The sequence below is a fragment of the Salarias fasciatus genome, chromosome 14 (assembly GCF_902148845.1).
Source record: "Salarias fasciatus chromosome 14, fSalaFa1.1, whole genome shotgun sequence".
NCBI lineage: Eukaryota > Metazoa > Chordata > Actinopteri > Blenniiformes > Blenniidae > Salarias > Salarias fasciatus.
This window is the reverse complement of record NC_043758.1, coordinates 38,275,964-38,295,278: the sequence shown is the minus strand read 5'-3', so window position 1 is coordinate 38,295,278 and position 19,315 is coordinate 38,275,964. Positions and strand designations below refer to the sequence as shown.

Below are 19,315 nucleotides of genomic sequence, written 5' to 3'. Positions count from 1 at the left end.
AGGGCCGGGATGAGAGCCGTGTGGAACAAGGTGCTCCAAGCGAAAACAAAAAAAGGAAACAATGAGCGATAAGGAAGACTGCACAGGGAAGATAATTAATGAATGGCTGCATCAAATAATACAAGCCGTAACAGTGGGACCTCTTGTCCTACTTCTGCTGCGAATTACACACACACAAAGACGCAGACACACACCGAAATAAAGAGGATGGGGGATGAATTAAGAAGTGGTTCCGAAAGGAATTTAACAGTGATTTACCAAGTGACGCTCCCATGAAAGTGTCATAAGGAGGTAAAATATGGAACAGCGTGGGTCACAGAGCAGGAAAATGAGAACAGAGGAAGCCCAGCACACGCATATATTTCTACACACCCGCACTGCGCATGAAAGAGAAGAAACGCTGGTAAAACCTCGAAGTTTAGGTAGGAGCGGGATCATTGTGGTTCAGGGATTTAGTCCTGCAGAATGGATTTAAGAGTTCACTTCTCTTTGTACGGCTGTGTCAGCTTCTCGGGGCCAAGGGGGGAACAGGCATGCCCCCTAAAAAAAAAAAAACGGACAGAGCCAACCGGTCTGCAGAATGGAACTATTTTATATGGAAATCCTGACACCGCGTTTGCATTAGAAGTGCAAGTCGGACCGGGCAGAAAAATGTACACTGGGCAGATAATAAAACCAGCTTCCAGAGCCGCAAATTTACTAGAAAATGTGATTTGTGAATTAATATTCAAATATATTCCGTTCTGCGGTCTGCCTTGAATTATGCGAGGGAAGTTGTGCCAGCGTCCAGAAAGTGCCTTATTTTCTGTGTCAGGTAATTGAGAGCGGTGATGTGAATAAGAGCGCTGGACGTGGCGAAGGCCTCGGCGTCGACGTCTCACTGAGGCCCGGGGAACAACTATTGTTCCATCAAGGGACACAAAAAAAGGATTAATTTAAATTTGGTTTACAATGCCATGCCTTTCAAGTTAATCCATCTGGCCTGTGCCCCGTGTTGCCAGCGGCTCCCTCCACTCCCCATTCACACCGCCGGCGCTCTTTGTCTGCAGGAGGGCGAAATGTCAAATCCACCGCTGCACGGAGCGACCCGGGCTGCAGACATGCCGAGACAGAAACCCACAATTAAGATGGAGCAAACACCGCTTCGACGTTTGAAACTGGAATAATTTCCCCTGATTCTTCGACTTCAGGAGAATCGACCCGTCTCCATGTTCCACTGTCAGAGTTGGTGCGAAGTATTCAATACTTACACTCCTGCACGCAGAGTGAGACGCTCTGAATGGTAATACGCTCAAATTTCAAATCACGCTACATGCAGAGGAATTATGCGAGGCGCTGCCGTAAAGCGGCTTTAACAGATGGAAGACTTGGCTTCACATTCACTCCAAAAAAAAAAACAAAACGCTCGTGTCCTTCCTCCCTTCCTGAGTCTCCTGCACTACCTGGCACCCCTGCTGAGAGCGTTAGGACGAAACTCCACAGAAATCCATCACTTCCTTCCCGTACCTAAACTCCAGAGACTCCAACGGCAAATTTTAGTCACCATTTATTTGTTTCCATGCTTTAAATTATCCCGTGAAAGCCTCCCAACAGTCTGCATTTTCCTAATATTGAGGCACTCAAAAATAAAAGCATGAATGTGGTTAATCGTGGCTCTCAAAATGGAACAAATAACAGGAAAAAAAAATCATAATCCACCCTGTCACCTCTAAACTTAGTACTCACACACATTGTGATGGTTTTCATAAAACTATCCTGAACTTTTTTATACAGCTCTGGTATACAGCTTTCAGGAAGCTGCAATGACCCAAAATCATAAAGTCTAATTTTACTACATAGTGGTTTGGAGGAGGGAGCGAGGGGGGGCTGCGGGGGGGGGGCTGACGGAGAGCCCAAGGGCACCAAGTGAAAGACGATTAAAAAACACTTTGCAACCCAGCGCTGGCCGAGGAAAACAGGGCCGCCGCTGCTCTCCTCGCGTCTTCACCTTCTACCTGCTCCGGAGGGACGGCTGCTGGCCGGCCGGCTCTCCCCCCGAAGGACAGAACTCTGCAGATACTGCAGAGGACGTCTGCAGGGCGAGGAGGAGGACGGCAGATACAGATGGGCCTTCTGAAGTCTCCTGGCTCTTCCCCAGTTAACAAGCCTTTCAATTAGCAGGCACGGCCATCCGCACCAGCAGACACCCCCAAACACAGGGACAGGATTCATTTAGGCCCGCGCTTAATTAACGCTATTCATTTTGTTCCCGGGAGAGCCGAGCAAAACATAGATAGCATATACAAGAGAAAGAAAAAAACCTAACAACAAAGACTAAAGAGTGATTTTAATTAGGACTGTTTTGTCAGACCGGTCCTGCGTCTCAGCTGACGTCCTAACGGCGCCACTTAAATCCTCCTCTGCATTAATCACCCGGCTCGCTGATGAGCACATGCACACGAAATGTCAATAAATCTGCACAGAGACTCAAACATGGCACCAAATCTCCGCATTTTCTCCACTTAAAATCAGCTTTATTCACATGACGGTATCTTCTGAGCCCTCGGAGTTAAAAAAACTAAACAAAACAAAAAACGCAGCACAGCTAGCCCGATACAAAATACTAATTAACAAAACAGTGCCTGATATTTTATTTAAACGTGTTGATATGCTGTGCACAGGCTTTTCAAAGGCGAGAGACTAATGATGCCAGATGATTGCTGCACAGATATCACATTCATCCAGCTTCAAAAGCCGAGCGACATTAAAAACCTCCGTAAATCCAAACAACCCTTCATCAGAATGTTTTCAGAAAGCATCCGGAGCCACACGCTTGTTCCTTTAGCAAGGCACCAGGTGATGAGTGAGGAAAAAGTTTAATTATTAAATCAAATTAAGATAAATAAATGTTACAGAGCCTAACAGAGTGCACAGTCCCCATCACAGACTGGGTTTTTTAGGTCAGCTCTCGGCAGTATGGCAGGGATTTAACTAATATTCAATTACACACTGACTTAGTTTTAATATAAGCCAGCAGATTTAGCCGTCACTCAGCGTCCGACGGCGTGCAAAACTGAAAATAAATGGCCGCAGTGTTGTGGCGGTGTCAGATGTGTTTAACCCGCAGAGCTCTGGCATCCTGGTCACACTTCCTGGGACACAAGCGCGCTGTCAGCTCTGTTTACAGGGGTTTTTTATCACGCTCGTAAAAGCGCTGGTTTCCTGGCCAGTGTCAAAAGTCAGACTCTTTTCTCTTTTTTTTTTTTTTTTTTTTTGCACACTGTACAAACCGCGCCGGGACCTCGACAATGTTGTGATTCTTCACCGACGATCTGGAAACTTAAAACCTTCGTTAGCAGAGGAAAACACTGTGCAGCTAATGATTAGTGAACTGCATGGCCCCCCCACACGGTGAAGAGGTGTATTGAGGTAGACAGCTACGCCACTCCCCCCCCCTTCACACACACATTCCTCCTTCACCGAGTGTGTCAGGAAAAGTGGGGCCCCCTCTGTGGAGCCATCTAAGGAGTGCTAATCCACCGCCGGGACATGCAGAAAAGGGGACGACCAAACATAAATAAATAAGAATGAGTCCAGTCTCTGTCTGCTTTTCCCGTTTCAATCAAGCGCCGGGATGGAAACCAGACGGCGTGGTCACATTCAGGGGTCAGCGGCGGCGCAATTAGAAGGCCCTCCGCAGAAAACAGGAGTGATTATTTTAAGCCCTTAAAGGGCGCTGCCTGCTGGCTGAGAAGTGGGAAAGTGGGGGGAACAATCCTACCTTTGCCCCCGAACTGCTTTTTCACTCCGGCACGCTGTCAAAATGTATAAAGTTTATAAACAGAGACAGACGGGATTAAAAGCGTAAGGAGGGAGGTCAGAGAGAAAGGGACGGAAGACGGAGGACCTCCGAGTCTCTGATTGATTGAAACCGGTCAGAACAAATGCTCAGTCCGACAGTTTCCGTACAGGAGGAAGGCTGTTTTTACAAACGACAGCAGCCGGGCCTCCGGGAACCAGAGACGGATCCTGAACAGAAGTGCTCTTAAGGGGTACTGCCATCAAAGCGGCGCGGCTGAAGATCCTCCATTTCCACCGCTCAACATGATGCACTCAGTGGGTGAAATCCGGACCGCTCTCTGCCTGACAGGATCCATGTGTGAGCAGACCCGCGATCCCACGTCTGGCTCTTCACCATTTCCCATTATTTCAGACACGAGCTCCTCCCTCTCGGCACACACTTGGCTCCCTGACATGACTGAAGAGTCTTTCGGAGCCCTGCTCTACTTGTGAACCCGGGAACTCTTGGAGTATTTCATTAAAACCCTGCTTGATAGCGCCGTTCATTTGATTAGCGTGATGACATGCAGCCGACTTAATGCTGCACAGCTGAGCGCTATTAGCGCTCCACCTCGATCACCTTTCACTCGTCACCCAAAGTGTAATTCCATCCCAGGCGACACGCATAGCACAACAAAATTTCATTATTTCCGTGCCAGTCCCTGCAGTTTTCATAAATGTGCAGTGACACTTGCTTGGATCCGTCTCGGAGGGATAATAATAACAAGGGAAGGACAGCTGGCGGACATTGTTGCAGCGGTGCAGGATGAATGTTGGGCAATATGAAGGCCGAGGTCGCTCTGTTTATCTTGTTGCAAGTTAACAACCGTTTGATATCCGTGTTAGATTCGAATTCCTGACCCAGAAGTCAAACAGTTCAACTGACTATACTGGAGATGATTTCTCTTCTACTGGTTCTACCGGACGGCCAATCACAGGCCGGCGCTGTCAGCGGGACGGAGCGATGCCCAGGCTCATGACGAAAAGGTTTCATTTGGAATCTGCACATAAGCGTACGCACAAATACACGAACACACACACTTGAGCGGCCGCAGACACACACATCTTCGCTGAGAGACTTTCCCCCGGGCCTCATACGTCTCACTTTGTTCCACAAACTCGCTTGTGATCGCTCAGAGAGAAAAACATTAGTGAGCATCTGTTTAACATAGTTCTGCAGCAGTTCGGCCCACCAGTCTCCCAGCCCGGCTTCAAAGTTCACAGACGAACATATTCTCAGCAGCATTTAGCAACCGAGAGCAGACAGGACAGACCGAGAGGAGGCACCAAACGGTGGCGCATGAAAAAAATAGGCTTGACTGCGCACGCACACACACACACACACACACACACACACACACACCACTATGAGGAATGCATGTGACCTAAAAACTGAATTCTGTCCTGCTTTTTAGATTTTGCAGCTTAGAAAAAACTCTAAGGGTTTTGCTGAGAATAAAAAAAACTGCTGCATGTGGAAAAAAATTAAATGCTAAAATACTAATATATTGAATAAAAACTCGGCTTTCCGAGGAATTAAATAAAATATATGACCTTCACTGCCTTTTCAAACATATTTTAAGCTCTTTGCCCAATGAAAAGCTGCTGAGATGGAATTTATTTTCCTTTGCTCCATTGAATTCCTCACAAAAAGTCGATGGCTCCGGTATTACAGGTGTGTGTTCAACGCATAGTCTATTTCCATCCCGAAAACCTTTTGTCTACAAGCCAGACTGATGGCCGTTCTCCATCTGCGGCTGAGAGGATTAGCAGGCCGGCGAAGGGAGGGTCTTATCTCACCTTGCAGAGATAAATCAGACGGGGAAACAGCGGCGCTCGTGCACCGCTCGGGGGAACGGCGAAAAAAGCCACACACAGCCTCCCCGCCAGACTGTTTGTTTAAAACCCGCTTTAAGGGTTTAGTCCGCAGCGTCTGCCCTCAGGAGCAAGTGTCCAGCGGTCGCCGGCTGCTCGGAGCAGGCAGGATATTCACCTGGATCTCTTCAGTGTGACAGTTTCCAGACGGCAGGAGACACAAAAAAAGTCACGTTCCTGGAGAACCTGGCCTCGGTTTTCTTCGCCCGACCAGCCGCAGAAATTTAGCAAAATCCTCACATCCTCTCACACAGTTGCAGATAAAGCAAATCAAGAGCGGATAACCAGTATTTATTCTGCAGCCTATAGCATGTAACGGTTATCTCCACTACAACAGGGCTCTGCCTGCTGGCGTCTCCCTCCTTCTCAAAGTGTCAGAGCGAATGTTACACTGCTTCTTACAACTTTATGGTCAAGATGAATAACAGTCGAAGCTCACAATGAATATAGTTATAGTTATATGAGGACAGCTAGAATAACATCTGTGTGTCTGGAGGACAAAGATGGCTTTATGTGGCTTCGCCTCGGGGGAAATCGCTGGAATGGTGAGCAGAATGAAAGGAAACCATATTTTTTTAATACAACTCAGGCTTGAAAAGGCTGCAGCAGGAATTCTTTTCGTGGCCGATGTGTAAAAAGTGACCAGGTCTGAATGGAAGCAGTGTGCGGAGGATTTGTTCTCGCAGCATTGATTTGCGACAGTCATCACGGAGACGAATCGCTGCTGCCTGCGTGCGTGTGTGTGTGTGTGTGTGTGTGTTTGTGTGTGTCACAGGAACAGGAGCAGGCAGGGAAACGCTAAAAGTTACTGCTAAATGTGTTCGGGTTAAACCGTCTCCTCAAAACTATAGGAAAACGCTTTTTTTAATGGCAAGATACATGTAGAGGCGATGAGGTGTAAAATGCTGCATGAAATTAGAAAGAATTGATCCGCAGGATTCTCTCCATAACTATTAATTACAATTAGTTTCATTTGAAATGATTACCTGATGAGATGCACATTTCAGAGAGAATAGGCTCGCAGGAACTGTGATCGAGTCAATGTGCGTAAATGATAAAATACGCGGACCCAATGGGCTGAAGGTAAGGGTAATTATGGTGCTGGAAAGATACTCAATGTCATTATGGGACTACTTTAACAGCTGATTAGATCAGGAACTCCCATCAGTGTGATTCATATGTGGCGGCGTCTCTAGCTGATAATGAAGACCGATGGGGGAGAGCATGTTTAGAGAAAAGTGGAGAGACGGCGCTGAGGAAGGGACTTCTTTCATCTTTAAATACGCTCATTATGTTTTTTTTTTTTGCATATGAAAAAGTTCCCCGCCACACAGAAGGAACCTCCTCAAGGTGACCTCTGGGGCGTGAAACATCAATGGATCAGGTGCGGGCCAACTGTTCTATTGAAGATGGGAAGTTGAAAGCAATCACAGCGACTTCAAAGAACCGCTGGCAAAACACCGAGAGAAAAAGGCCGCACTCATAACGGCTGACATCAATCAATAGTGGTCGAGGAAATGGATTCTTTTTATTGTTGACCAGAAGCGGCGCCGGAGGGGAATCTGGACCCTGCCGGAGTGCGATCGCCAGGCGTACCGAGCGGGAACACCGTTTCAGAGCGAGGCCACGGCGCAGCTGTCAGGCCACAGCGGCCGCACAGCGCCTCGCCACTCAGGACAGTGTCTGTTTGCCAACAGCAAATAGCCGCCTCTGGACCATTTAGCGCCATCTCCTTTACTTTTCTGCAAACAAAAGCCGGCTGCCACCGAGACGACACGAGCCCTTCTCAGAGGCGACCGCCGCAGCGCCAGATCAAACACGGCGCTGCATGTGGAGCGAGCCCGAAGCCAACACAGTGAAGAAGTCTCAACTGACCAGAGAGCACCAGCACGGGGAGGACTCACGTCCCCTCGGTTTTGCTTCATTTACTATCCGAGCAACTGCAAGGAAAAGAGTCCGCTGGTCATGAAATCCAGTTTATGAGGCATTGTGGTTCAGCGCACTCCAGGATCGCTGGCTCTCTCTCAACGCTGAATTCTCAGGATTGTAATTTTAGATTCACTAAAGTATTCAATGAAGTAGATTTTAGCCTAACAGGAGAACCCTGGGCATGAGTCAGATAACCAAACAGCAGAAAGACAAACTATTTATTCTTCTGGGGTGTGTCCTACGATAAAGGCTGAAAACTGAATCTTATTTTAATGTACCATGTTGAAGTCATTACTGTCGAGAGATGTCCACGGAGAGAATTTAGAGGGTTAGAAATGTTCAAAATATGAAATGAGTGTAAGTTTGTTGGGAAAATAGAGATAAACCCTCACAATTCCAGAGAAAAACGTACTTTAGGCTGCGACCTTAGTGTCCAAAACATTCAAGATTTTTCATTCTTTTCAACATTTATTCAATTATTATTATTTTATCCTATTGCAAACAATTTAAATTACATAGATTTCAAAGAGTAGATTTTGGATGGATGTCAAAAACCAGTGTTTCAGAAATGTAATGACTACCTTTTGGTTATATTTCGAAATTTAGTTGATAAATATAAAGAGACTTATAAAGATAGACCTTGAGTATCTCAGAAAACAACATAGTTGAATACAAGACTTGATTGATGATCAGACATGTCATTTATTCATTTTGCTTTCAGCTTTAAAGCTGCTGCATTGTTGATGAAAGTCAGTCTCTTGTTTAGAAAAGCAGACATGGCTTGACAAAAGGTATTAAGCAAGATTTGAAACAACTTCATCCCGCGGCCAATTCAGAGTCACCAATTAACCTAAAACACATTTTCTCAGACTCTGTGAGGAAACTGGAACTCCCAGAGAAAAGCCATGCAGGCACAGGCAGACCATGCAAACCTCGCTTTGAAAGATCCTGAAACCCAGACTGGAAATGCGAGACGCTGGCTGTGAGCGCGAACCACTGCACCGCCGTGTGGCTCACAGAGGAAACCGTGGTGTCCCGATCCAGGAAACTCACTGCTGGGCCTCGGAAATCTGTATCGCATTTCCCAGTTTTCTGGCAAGTGGGAAACAACACACCAAATAACAGAAAGAAGGCTGAGGAAAGCCATGTGTGTCTCTGTTTAGCAGATCCGTGATGACCAGGGTTTAGCTGAAGGGAAGACATGGGGGGGATTGGTCAGGCGAAAGGAACAATGAGACATGTTGAAAATAATAAGCTCCAGGCACACGTGTACACAGTCGTGAAACTTTTAACTCTTAATGCACACCAGGAAAACCATTTTAGTTAAACAGAGTACTATGAAATGGCTCAAAGCCACAAAGCTGTCTGCAAGGAGAAGAAACACCGAGGAGACCGAGAGAAAATCCTCGGCTGAAGAGTCGGGAGTGACTTAAGGGAGATATCTCAGCTGGCAAGAGCTCAAACAACCACCCGATGCAGACACATGTAGCTGCGAACACACACTCACACACACACAAACAAATGTCTCACACACACACACACACACACACACACAGACTGCGGGGCGTGCTTACAGCAGAGAGAGCTGCCAGCTGTCGGAGATCTTTGAGGGAACAGAACACCACCTGTCCCCTTATCTTCCCCTCGCGAGCCAAGCGAGACTCGCCGTCCAACTGGAACCGCCTCCTTCTCCGCTCTCGTCCCAAAGCTTAATGGCAGCTCGTCTGCATTTTTCTCTCTGACAATTTATCCACCGCCTTTGTTGTTCCTGCCCATCTCTCCTTCTGCGTGTCGGATCTCAAAGAACCAGATTCTGGGCAATTATTTGGAATCAAGCTCAGGCTCCTGTGATGAGACTCATTTAAACCGTGTACCTGTTGGAGAAGGAGCCCGATAGGGTGGAGATGTGGTTTGAGGCGAGGGGCAGATGTTTCTTCTTGCTGTTTCCTGACAGGAATTGGGCCATGGTGTGTGTGGCGGAGTGTGTGAGACGAGGTGTGGGGTCAGAGTTTCTCTCTCTCTCTCTCTCTCTCTGTGTTTACATTATCTCACTCCATCACCCCGCTCCTCTCCGTGCCGTTGTTTTGCTTTTGGTTAGCCGAGTATTTGGGCGCAGACAGATTGATAGAATCCAGGCTGAGGCACGGGCAAAGTCCAACCGCAGCTAAACCCCGTTTTGCTGCTCTGGGTGTAAACAGCCGTCAGCAGGATACCCCGACGGCACCGTCAGGACTCGGCGTGATGAGCAGCAGGTTTCAGGCCTGAAACGCAGCGCCATCGGTCTGAACGGGGGGAGCTGGGGGGAAAAAGCAACTTCGCAACAGTGCTGTGATGGAGAGACCCGCTTCAGCGGGAGTTTTGGTTGGAGCTGTTGAAAGTAAGGCAGCGTTCTCTCCATCTGGGCTGGAAGACACGGTTTCCAGGTGACCGGCCATCGGGAAAATGTATACAGAATGGAAGTGCTAATGGGGCAGGGCCCCTCTGAGAAACACACACACACACACACACACACCTTCCTCTTCATAATGTTCATGCACTTCAGCCTGGGAAAGACGAGTGGAAGGACTGAGAGCCGGTCCCGGCAGCTGTCTGGAAGTCGTGGTCTGAATGGTCGCGGCCAGGCTGGTGCTTTTCAGACAACCTGAGGAGCGCTACAGCAGATGGAGGTCACCACTGGGCAGCGCGGCTAAAATTAACCCGGCGGCTTAGCATGAATTACGCCGGGCCCCTGGGCGGCGAGCCTGTGTCCCACAGGAGGGAGCTGGGTGCCGGGCAGAGAGCGTCGGGCCAGCAGGGACGGGACCGCAGCCGAGCAGCAGCTTCTCAGAACCAGCAGGGTCCCCGCCCGTCTCCGAGCAGCTACTGCAGCTCCTCCGAGGGTGAAAGTGAATTTACATGGCAGTGGTGAACCTTGGGTAATGTGATTAAATCCTGGCAGCACACTGAGCGATGATTAACTTATTCCCTTCCCTCCCTGTGCCCTTCCATGTTGCTTCTTGCATCTTTGTCAGGCAATCAATAAGCTATTATAGCTCCAAACAGTGGGCTAAATTAACTTAGGGCTCCACCTGCAGAGTCGGCACTCTCCGCTAATCCCATTGGAAGGGAAAAACGCAACTGGACGCAAAGGCCATGCACCGGGATCGCCACATCACACAGAGAGGAAGCAAAATAGGCTCTGAAGACCAAAGATTGAGCATGTGATGTCTCATACGGGCGGTTGAAAGGTCAGGACTTTCAGACCTGCTCTTTGAAGAGATCAACACTGAGCTACAAGCAGAATACTGGTTGAACAAGTGCTGGAAAGGAGCCTCGGCGAGCGTCAAACCCTGAGCTAGTGCAGGGAATGTAGAAGTCTGGGAAAAAGATGAGCTCTCCCCCTCCTAGCCACTGAAGGGCTTTCTGTCCCATCCATCAGATGTGATCCAATCGGCTAAACAGAGCTGAGGCACCACCGACAGATTAGAATCTGATACGAGTGTAAGATGGAGAGTGAGAGGGAGAGGTCTGGAAGGGAGAATAGAAATGTCACCCTGGAGCCGAACAACAGCACTATAGACACACAATACCGGGCCTCACTGAGTCAGATGTCAGCTATTCCAAACTTACCCACAGCAACACTGACTACTGTTTGAAATTTGAATGGATCCTCTTTAGTTTTCTCCGTTTACACATGACGTCCCCCTGTCTGTCTTTTATCCCGCTCTTTGCCAGTATATGGTTACATGGAGATCCCTTTGTGTCCTTGCCACACCCTGTTTGGAAAGGTCAAGCAGGCACAAAGAAGAGGTGAGGGTGTCTCTGTTCTATTCACTGCTCAACCAAGTTGCCTTCTCCTCACGGTCCTAATTAGACTATTGTACATGTTTACAAACCCTCCATTGAGAATGTATATGTTCACTGCTCATGTAGTTAAGCCCGGGGTTCATAAACAACATTCCCCAAGTCAACAAAATGTGACAGACGTCTAAACTCGAGCTTTCAGATATGAGCGGCGTACTTCTAACGTGGCCCCGCTGCTCATCCATTCCTCTTCGTGCGATTCGTCATTAGCGCACGTTTGGCATGCTAATGAAACGAATGCCTTCGTTTGTAACGCGACCCGGCGCGCGGACTATCCGGGGTTTAGACATGAACTGCCGGCATTACAGGAAGGTCAAGACAGCAGAATGAACGACACCCGTGATAATGAGCAACAAGCTTCACTCATGTGGTTCCTATTTTAGTGAGCGCTCTGGTGTCCATGACATGCAAGGAGAAACTCATTTTCCCCCACTTGGTGCCTTAATGATCCAATTAGCTATCTCGGCAACCAAGGACAATTAGATGACAATTGAATAGCGGCATGTATCCCCTGTTTGTGTTTGTCATTGACTAATGGCAGGCCTGAGACGGTCCACCGTCAGCAGCACGACGACTGCATTTCTTTAGAGTCAGATAGCAGAAGCCAGATCGTTATCAGTGTTTGGGTCGACTGCTTGCCTCTCCAGCTCTTCCTCTCTGTCACGCTCCAGGCTCACACAGGAGCTACAACGCTGATAAAATTTCAGGTGTCTTTTTTTTAAGCTCCCATTTTTCTCCTTCCTTCTCCTTCACAGAGGCGCTGGAATTAAAACTTTGCTGCTTCAATCTTTCTTTCTCTATCAAGTCATGGGTGACACAGTTTGAGAGAACAACGCAGTGGATAAAAGACAGAAGGTGAAACAGAAATAAAAATGGGAAGGGAGGCAATGTCATATTAGAAGAGAAGAAATATATCACACAGTGTTTTCTGTGTTATCAGTGCTTTGAATGAAGGGAATCAGATTGGCTGTGGCTCCAGGGAGGTCACTACAAACCCACAGACCTATCAACAAACACTAACATCCTAGAATATCCCCATCCCAATCATCCATCCAGCCACCTTTCATTAGGGATGCACCGATCCACTTGTTTTCACATCCGATCTGATAACTATATGCCACCAGTGATGCTGGTTCCAGTGTATATGCTGTAGCAAACCGCCAAGCTTGTCTTATTAAAAAGCCCTTTTATCAACATCACTAGATAATCAAGCAGACTAGCTGTTTTACCACAGGTAAACCTGAAGGCTGGTCATCTAGCTCATCCAGTTTGACTTACTTGTAAACTAGATCTCCTGACCATTTTTTGACCAATTAGATGACTTGAATTGTCCCTAAAGCATCCGGAGTGTCTCCAGTTCTAACGGCTCTTGATGGAGTTTTCGCTGAGAGTCCGAGTGGGCGGGCGCTGCTGTCTTCATGGTCTGGGGCAGACTCTGGGATGGATTCGTGTCGGTGGCTTGAACTGACGCAGACAGTCAGATAGATCGTCTATCAATTAGTTTCATATCGGACTGGATATCGATGTTGGATCCGGTCGGCCCCCTCCCTGTCCCTCATCATTTTTGTCCACTGCAGGGTTGCAGGAATGGAAGAGCCAATTGCAGCTGACAGCAGACAGACCCAGGGTACGCTCTGGCGCCGTCGCCACTCCATCTCAGTTCAAACGCAGAGAGACAGATAGATATACACACTCATGCCTTTTGGGCAATTTATAACCACAAATTAACCTCAAAAACATGTTTTTAGACTGTGGGTAAGAACCAACATACTTAGAGAAAACCCAGGAAGAAAATGAAAAAAAAAAACCTTCCCCACTGAAAAGGTCCCCAGGCCCAGTATTGACCCATGGATATTGTCACAGTGTGGCAAGCGTGATAACCACTACACTACTCTGTGTACGACTGGGCTTAAGTCTTCAGTAGCAGAGCCAACTGCTCGGCATGGCTCTCTTTTTCTCACTCTTCATGCATTCATTCATTCATCCCCTCCCTCCTCTGTCCTCTCTGTCCCTGCCTGCAGGGCCGGACTGCGGAACCAGAAGTTCCTGATCTGTACTTCATGCTCTCCTGGAGTCTGCAGCCAGTGGACTGGCTCCTTCTGTTCCCTGACCTCGACCAGACCAGCAGCGAGCCGCTAACTCGGATCCTGCTTCTGCGGAGGAGACGGAGCTGTCCTCGGCTCGCCCATGTGGAATCGCTGAGTAATTATCTGCAAAAAGTACCACGAGATGTTGTAATTGGCGACATAAATTAAGGTGTTTTCAACTAAACTGTGAAACAGTTTCCTCCTTACTTTTTGCTGTGTTTGCCTTTAACTCAGGAGCAGAGAGCAAGGGGAGAACAGTCCATCAGAAGTTCCATGTATTCTCGAGGTAAGTGGACTGAGCGTTGCCCCCTGAGCACACTTTTCTAACTTTGCCCAAATGCTGTCTGAAAACCCCTCAACTCCCAGTCTCCAAACTGCTTAATCCCCCCCTAAGTCCGTCGTCTCGGATCGAGGAGCATGATAGAAGGTTTCAAGCGAAGGCTTAGCCCAGGTTTAATAACCAGAGCATGTCCACAGAGCAGAACGCTTCGTCATATGACCAGACACCAGAATGCGGGCACGTATGCACGCACAGGACTCACACACACACACACACACACACACACATAAACACACACACGCCCAGCCTCTCCGGCCACAGGAGGGGCTCAGACCAAGAGGAGATTACACCTCACAACAAGAGTAATACCCAGGTCTCTGCAGAAGAAGTGGAGATTAGAGTCAGCAGCATACATTCATCTGGTTCACACGAGTCCTGACCCAGCTCACTGCCAGCAGCATTTCTCTCACACGGAGCCCAGCTGGAGACAGAGCCCGCTAATATGACGACAATTTGGTTTAACTAAGGAAATTCATTGCATAAAGTTAACCCTAGAAGCCACACAAGACAGTTTGGTGGAGGAGGGGAAGTGAACGTACTCAGGTTCTCCTGAGTGGTCGTACAGCGCGACCAGACTCGAGTGCTCACAGACTCTATCTTATCTGCTCTAGACGGGCACTTCATAACGCTAATATAATACTTGACTATCTTGGGACCGAGCGCCCGCTCTATCCGTGCTCCTGCTCTGCAGTACGGCCAGAGGCAGGGATTACATAGAGATGAATAAGCAGTCACTGTGGCGACACGGGGAAAAAAAAAAGGAAAGAAAAATCTCTGACGCACAAGAGTGTGGGGAAATATCCAGACACCCAGACATCGAGCTGCGCAGCAGCTCTGCTATTTCAGAGACATCCTGATGTATCTGGGGAATGTCACTGTACGTAAATGAATGCACTGGAAAAAAAAAGAAGAAAAGAAATGAAACAGGGGAAAGTGCTTAAAGTGGACTCTATAAGTCAGCATTTGCTTCCTTGTTAACAAAGACAAGCCATTTCCTACATGAGTGCACACTGAGATGAGATCTGAAAGGCAAAAGAGGAGCGTGTCAGAGTGAAGCAGCTCTGTTTAGCACATCTAATGCCTTACATTCTCTGTTTTTGCAGAGACTTATCACACCAGTATATCTTTCACACTGTCAGACTAACTGGAGCTGTGACTTCCATGTCCCCGCTAAAAGGCATGCTATTGACTAAAGCTCGATGTTTGTTTTTGTGCCTTAATTTCTCCCTGAATCGTAGTTTTGACAGCCTGTTAATGCAGATAAGATACTGAGAGGAAATCACATGAAACGAGTGCTTTGTTTACAGAGCCTTGCTTTGCTTTCCTCCAGGAGGAATGGGACAGAGGGAGGGATGAAAGGCTGTTTGATGTACTTTTGGAGGACATGTCTGTCTCGTCTTCGCTGGACCAGCAGGCCGTCAGAGACGGTTGGAGCATGGAGTGACTGACGGGCTTTGAGGAGGCTTCTTTACCCATGTCTCTACACCTGCCCCTTTATCTCCTGTTGTCTTTTTTGTTTTTTTTGCAGACCACTGGGCTCAGCATTGCTCACCAGACCAGTGCTGCTCACTGACAGACTGACGGAATCGAACATGAACGCAGACGCAGAGCGGTGCACTCTTCAGTGCAGACAGTCTTTTTTTTCTTTCTATGTAAACGAATTCATTCATGCTGGACTCGCTCGCCCTGCAGGATGTGTGTTGTCTCTAGGCTTAGTGCCAGTGTTTGCTGTAAAACAACACAAAGCGCAGAAAACCCCAGTTAAGAAGCTGTCCTGTGTCCCGGTGCTGGCTCTTATCTCCTCCTACTCCTCTCTTCCCCGTGGTGAGCGTTTTCAGAGCTTGGCCTCTCATATTGCCAGCAGTATTAGTTTTGGTGGGGGAGGGCTGTGTGTGCGTGTGTGTGTGCATGTGTGTGTGTGTGTGTGTGTGTGTGTGCGTGCATGAGGCACAGCATGCGTGTTTGTGAAAACCACGTTTCAAAAAGCCCAAAATCACTGTGACATTTGACACATTTCTACATGACTGAAAGAGACAGAAGCATCTTTCTCCCATCTCTGCAGGCAGCTCTGACTGCGGGGAGCGGCAGATATATTTTGGGTCAGTTCTGTCAGCCAATGTTTGCCAGTATATGTCAATCACATATGTAGTCAACATTGTCAAACCTTAAGCTACATGTCCAGGAACAGCGTGCTATCCGACGCGCCACACTGTTTTTCTAAGAATGTTTTCGCATCAGTGGATCGCTCCTCGCAGAATGGCATTTAGCTATCGACTAACCACGGCAAATGGATACTCCGTGTTTAATTACATGGATTGCATTGATTTATGCAAACTGCCCCAAGTGCAACTGATGCTTATTTCAACAGAACACATGCAACGTGCATGATAAACATTACTCTTTGGAAATGAAGAAAACTAATTAAAATTAGTGTGTTGAAATTTCTCCCTGGCGGAGAAGATGAAGCTGACAGTGGCGTGCTGCAGGGAGCAGTCTGACAGCAGCCGCGAGGTTCCAGAGCGCCGCAGCTTCACCATTAACAGCACGGGACAAAAATAGGCTTGAACAACACCACGCACCCAGAAAGTACCCAGAACCAGACGCTCTAAAAATAAAACGTGATTTGTTGAATTTGTCTGAAGGAATCTGTTTGATAACCGTAATCGGGCAAGTTAAACTTTTCACACTGGTATGAAACGCAGACTCTTCGCAGCCAGGTGAGCTTCACACACACACAGACACACACACACACACGGCCCAGCAGTCCCACGCCTTCGGCCACATGTTGACTCATGAAGCGGACCCTGGCTGAGCCGTTTGCACCAATTTGCTCTGAGCCTCCCTGAGACAAATAACCGCCACAGCGCCGAAACACACTCAGCCTCCAGTCCCCTGGCATCCTGCCAACACACCCACTGCCACTTCTGCCGGGGTTTAGGCTCTCTTGTTCACATACGCTTTATTGTATTTTATTTTTTTGCCCTCCTTTCACTTCACCTCATCGTCTCGTTTTACACTGAGAACTTCCTAATATCTGCTGAGATGAGGATGAAGGCTCGCAAAAAGAATAAAACACCTTATAAATAAGAAAAAAATACTGAAGAACTGGAGGGAAGTTTAAGTGGTTTTGTGCGACACAGCTACACTTGTAATAAAGTAATGAAAGTCAAAGACCGTGACAAATAAATAATCACTCCGAAGAAATGAAACCGTTTCAATCAGAGTGCTTGTTCCAGTTGGGTGATTAGACTGAAGAGACGAGAGGACAGAAAGGAATTTCAGATACAGTGGGATGAGGAGGGGGGGGTGGGTGAGCTCTCCGGGAGAGGACAGATGTGGAGCAGGAGACGTCCGGCGTCTCCACGCCGGCGGGAGGCGACACTGCTCCCTTCAACCCGGCACATGGCAACCGACTGTCTTCCGCTGTGCAGATGACCCCGAGGGCTGTCAGGATGAACCCCGCTGCCCGGGACACATCTGATGCCCTGAGACGCCCCCTCCCCACCGCACCCCGCTAATCAGAGAGGCAGCGGGTCCAGCTGGCCGCACATGGTGACGGAGGATCCACAGCCGCCTCCGGATCAATGGGATGTTGAGATAAACTTGGCGGAGGGGAATTACACGCAACGGTCCAAGCTGAGGTAAACATCCCTTTGCTTCTGCTGTTAGTGGCTGCAGAAAGTAAACCCTGGCTCTGGAGAGAGGGATCTGTGAGTGGACACGAGGCCCGGAGCCAAACCGGTGCGGCTGGACGGCGGGCCCCGAGGTTATCGCCTGCTGAAGTGGAGCAGCGTGCCGTCCATTACCTCACTTCACTATCTCCACACTCAGGAAAAGGGAAAGAGGCTATTCATAGAGGCTCTCCGCCTCCTGCAGAGCGCCGGGTCGTGTCACACAGCGTTCAGCATCCTGCCGTTCCCATATTTCAGTTACTGATAGATAAATAAAAGTAATCACTTTGCTTTGTAACCGAGTCTTTCCTGAAGCTTTGTTTGAAGACACAAGGCAAACAGGATTGGTGGTGAACGCATTAGCCCCGGCTGGGCTCTGAGAGCCGCGCCGTGCACGCCGTGCACGTGGTTAATGATTAACCAAACAAACTGGGTTAGCTCTCCCAGCCCGGCAAAACACAACTTGTTGAAACTTGGATTAAGCTAACCGTCGCTGGCGAGTAAGAGAAACGGTAAAACAGCCAGTTCCCTAAGAAAAACATCTGCAGAAAACAGTGATGCTTTTAAGCTTTTCAAGTAAAAACGTTGAAGAGGCAGAGCAAGGCAAAGTAAACACAATTAAAACCATGACTTCCTTCTTCGGGGTTTCATTGGAAATTAAAAGCCTTGTTCCTTGAACGCCGTCCAAGTCTACGACGTTGAGCTTACAGCAGCATCAGTCCAGGGAGCATCTTTAATCACAAGCAGGAATATAAAGTGCTGTGAAGCGTTCTGATGCTCTCCTGCCTCAGATTTATGGCTTGTAGTTTTTTGTGTGAAGTTTAAATGCAGCCTTGTGGAGAAGTCTCGGGGTTTCTTGGCCTCCTTTATGCTGGACTGCAGGCTTCCCATCCCGGTTGCTCTGACAACATAATTATATGTAGTTAAGCAGGAGCGGAGCGGCAGAGAGGGGCGAGGGAGAGACGGCAGCCCGGCGAGGAGGAGAGCGAGGAGGCCGGAGCGCCGTGGCTTGTCATTACGGCTCTGTTTGAACTTTATACAGAATAAGCAGCGCAAACCTGATCCCCGGCCAACGATGCTCGGCTGCTCATTTTTCCCGCCGAGCGCCTTGTTTTTCTACTTAGAAGAGCCACCACAGAAATAAACACTGCGTATCGTCCACTACAAGGAGAGGGGGGATATTTTTAGTGCTGTGGCCTCTGGAAACGTGTAAACCTGCCAAACTCGCATGCTAACGCATTCCTGCTAAATTGTGCAGAACTGTCAGTTTATTGCCGCCAAGCATGGCTGAGAAAATACAGTATATTACAGGACACATGAGGACAAGGCTTCATCCTGACCACTGCTGAATTCCTGAGGAGGTTTGACTCCCTGACAGGCCGAAACAAAACTGGTGTCGATTCAAAAGCAGAGGTCAAGGGAGACACAATAAAAGCGTCTCATCAGGAGGAAAATCCAAAGAAGCACAAGGAAGAAGAAAAACCAGGCTCAGCCAGATCGAGCCCGTTCAGCCCGCTTCACACACACAACAGGCAACATGCAAACTCCACACTCGGCACGCCGCGACGTGGCAGTGCTAACCACTGCTCCACTGCGCCGCAGGCTCCAAGAGATTTCACACAGAAATATGAAATTAAAGGCAAGCAGCACAAAGATCGGTATCCTGAAACTGTCAGCAGGTCATCATGCCCGGCCCAGCAGCCCTTCACACGCACGCACGCACGCACGCACGCACGCACGCACGCACACAC

At 48.3% G+C, this 19,315-nt stretch overlaps 1 protein-coding gene across 2 annotated transcripts in view; it reads right to left on the bottom strand.

Annotated features, from left to right (window-relative positions):
- robo1 (roundabout, axon guidance receptor, homolog 1 (Drosophila)) overlaps window positions 1-19,315 on the bottom strand; it is a 155,303-nt gene that overhangs the window by 84,034 nt on the left and 51,954 nt on the right. The gene's annotated exons all lie outside the window — the stretch shown is intronic.